We start from the raw sequence: 3444 nt of genomic DNA, 5'->3' as shown, positions 1-3444 counted from the left end.
CGGGCCGGCCAGGCGGTGATGTTTTTCACATGCTCCTCAGCACTGGTGGTGTGCCTGGTTGTGGGCAGGGGGTCTGGTCCCTGGCTCCATACCCTGGGCCCCTGGCTAGGGCCCCAAGGCACTCTGGTGTGCCTGGGCTGGAACTAATTTTTTTGTCCTTTGCTTACTTCTAAAATGGGGGAAGGGCAGGCACGTGGCTCACTTGGGAGAGTATGGTGCTGATGACACCAAGGCCGCAGGTTCAGATCCCTTTATAGGGATGGCCGGTTAGCTCACTTTGGGAGAGTGTGGTGCTGACACCAAGTCAAGGGTTAAGATCCCCTTACTGGTCATCTTTACATACATACATACATACATACATACATACATACATACATAAAATAAAATGGGGGAACTTCCTGTGGGGACCAGTACTTGAGCTGTGTGGTTGAACTAAATTGCTGCTTTGGTGCTGTTTCTCTAGGGAAGACTTTTTGTGCAGCTCAGGGTTTAATGGTTGACTTTATAGGTACTTTCAGCTCTCTAGAGACCGGGTGCACCTGGGTTGTGTAGGATCTCTGATCTGGACCTGAAACTTTTCATCAAACTGCACCCCATGCAATTCTGCATTCCCAACTAGTCTCCTCTGAGTGGTCCTGTGCTGACTGGAGGGTGGATCAGCTGTCCTTGCTGTGTCCCAGTGATCCCCTGATGGTCCCGGCTCCCCCACTGCCTGTGCTCCAAACACTTTCCATGGGACGTGCCCTGCATCGGTCCCTTGTGATGACTCATCAGCCTCTGAATGGCTCCCCTTTTTCAGCTGTTCTGGCTCCTCGCTCCTGTGTGGGTCCATGGGAACCCTATCAGTGGTCTTGCTGTCCTGGGGGCCGCCAAGACCCTCTTCTCCCCTGCTGCCTCCAAGCAACTCCATCTGAAGGCACAGCTGCAGCTTCTGCCAGCTCCTGCTCCATGCACTCAGCAGTTCTAGGCTTAAAGTAGCTGCCACCTGAAACACTCCAAGCAGTTTTTTCTTTCTCTCATCATGGCTTCTCCCCCTTCATGAACTCTGTAGGTCTCTCCTCTTCTTCCCCTGAGCTCCAGTGGCCCCAGCTTGGCTGTTGATACATTTCTATAGTTGTAAATTGGTTGATTTGTGGGAGAGAGTGACTCTGGGGACCATCTATTCTGCCATCTTGACCAAACTCCGAAGGGAAAGAAATATTTTAAGAGAAATGAAAGATTTGAGCTTTTCCATAAAAATTTTATAATGAAATTACATTTTAAGATTAAATTGTGGGTGAGAAATTGACTGAGGGGGCACCAGAGAGGCTTCTGGGGACTGGTAATGTTCCATATTTTGATCTGGGTGGTGGTTACTTGGGTAACATCCTATGTAAAAAGTCAACAAGCTATACACATAAATCCATGCACTTTACTATATGTGTGTTATGCTTCTATTTATTTATTTTTGGCAGCTGGCTGGTATGGGGATCTGAACATTTGACCTTGGTGTTACAACAACATAGTGCTTTAACCAGCTGAGCTAACCAGCCAGCCCCTGAACCCTGGACCTTGATGTTACCAACACTGCACTCTAACCAACTGAGCTAACCAGCCAGCCCTATACCTCAATTTAAAAAACAAGATCGGCTGGCCCGGTGGCGCACTGCTATAGTGCGCCGCTTGGGAAGCGCGGCAGCGCTCCTGCCGAGGGTTCGGATCCCACATACAGACCGGTTCCCGCTCACTGGCTGAGCGAGGCGTGGGAGCAACACCGAGGGTTGCGATCCCGTTGCCAGTCCCGGTCCGGTACAGGGGCGACACTGAGGGTTGCGATCCATTAACGGACACGAAAAAAGACAAAAAAATAAAAAAAATAAAAAAAATAAATAAATAAATAAAAATAATAAAATTTTAGGAATTCTTTAAAAATTATGATTACATGTTAAATTTTACAAAAATCTGTTTCAATATATAATGACAGAATTGTATGTTTTTATCTTTAATCTGTTAATGTAGAGAAATATATTTAGATTTTCTGATATTGAAGCAAGTTTACTTTACTAGGATAAGTTTTATTTGGTCATGAGGTGTTATTTTAATTTTAAAATAAAATAACAAGCTTTTAATACTTATAATTTTTATTTTAAAGTTGATTTGCTAATATTTAATTTTAAAAAGTGGAATTCATATTCATAGTTATATTGGACTGTAATTTTTTTTATCTAATTTTATACAGTCTCATAAAATCAGTTAGCCAGCTTTCCAATCTTTTTTTAATATTCTGGAACAGTTTTCCAAAGATGGCAATTATCTATTCTTCGAAAATTTGTGGAATTTTCCCTTAAAACCATCTTGGATGTAGGGAATTACTTACTTTTGCTTTTAAGCTGGTTTTTTGTTCTCTTCTGGTTTCTACTTCTTCCTGATCTAATTGTGGTCATTTTAATAACATTTTCACAATTTCTTTCTAGTTCTCCAAATTTATTGGTGTAATATTTTATTTTCTTATGATTTTTAAAATTTCTAGTCCCTGTATATTTATTCCCTTTTTTCTTAATGTTATTTACTATAGTATCTCTATTTTTCCTTTGTTAACATTTACCATAGGTTTTTAATATAATTTGTATTTTCAAATACATAATTTGTATTTGTAATTATTAAAATCAACTGTTATCTAAAATATAATCAAAATATTTTTTATTTTACTTATGCTTATTTTAATTAATCACTACCTTCCTTGGATTTATTTTATTTTTGTTTTTTCTGACTTTTTGTTTGGAAGCTTAGTTCATTCATTTTACATTCTTCTTATTTTCATTTAAGACATGCTTTTATTTAAGACATGTCTTTTAATAAAGACATTTAATATTATAATTTTTCTCTTAGAATACCTTCAATTGCATCACAGAAATTTTGATATGTATTCTGTGTTAATATCTAAATATTTTATAATTTTCACCTATTTCATATTTAGTCCAAGAGTAGTTATAAGTGGGTTTTTTTTCTCATTTTTAAGTATACAGTTTTTTGTGGTATCTTTCTATAATTAATTAGCAATTATATTACACTGTATTTATTATAAATGGCCAACTTGATAACAACATTTTGGGATTTGATAAAATTTTCTTTGTGGCCTAACACATGGTTAATATTTGCACATGTTCCATGTATGTTTGGAAAGATTATATATTTGTCTGTATTAGTAACAAAACTTTTGATTTTGTAACTCAAATTCTCTTTCCTCTTTTCTTGCACTTTTTTTGTCTATTGTGACTGCTGATTTTTGAAACAGGTTGTTAGAGTTTCCCACTATAACTGTGAATTTCTTAACTACTCCTTGTTTTTCTATCAGTTTTTTATCTATGTATTTTGAATCTATGCTCTTCAATGCATAAAGATTTAAAACTACTAAAAATTTTAGAAACAAGTTTCTTTTATGAGTATGAAATAAGGCTGAGTCAT

The sequence above is a fragment of the Galeopterus variegatus genome, unplaced genomic scaffold (genome assembly GCF_000696425.1).
Source record: "Galeopterus variegatus unplaced genomic scaffold, G_variegatus-3.0.2 Scaffold1130, whole genome shotgun sequence".
NCBI classification, from domain to species: Eukaryota; Metazoa; Chordata; class Mammalia; order Dermoptera; family Cynocephalidae; genus Galeopterus; species Galeopterus variegatus.
This window is presented reverse-complemented; position numbering follows the sequence as displayed.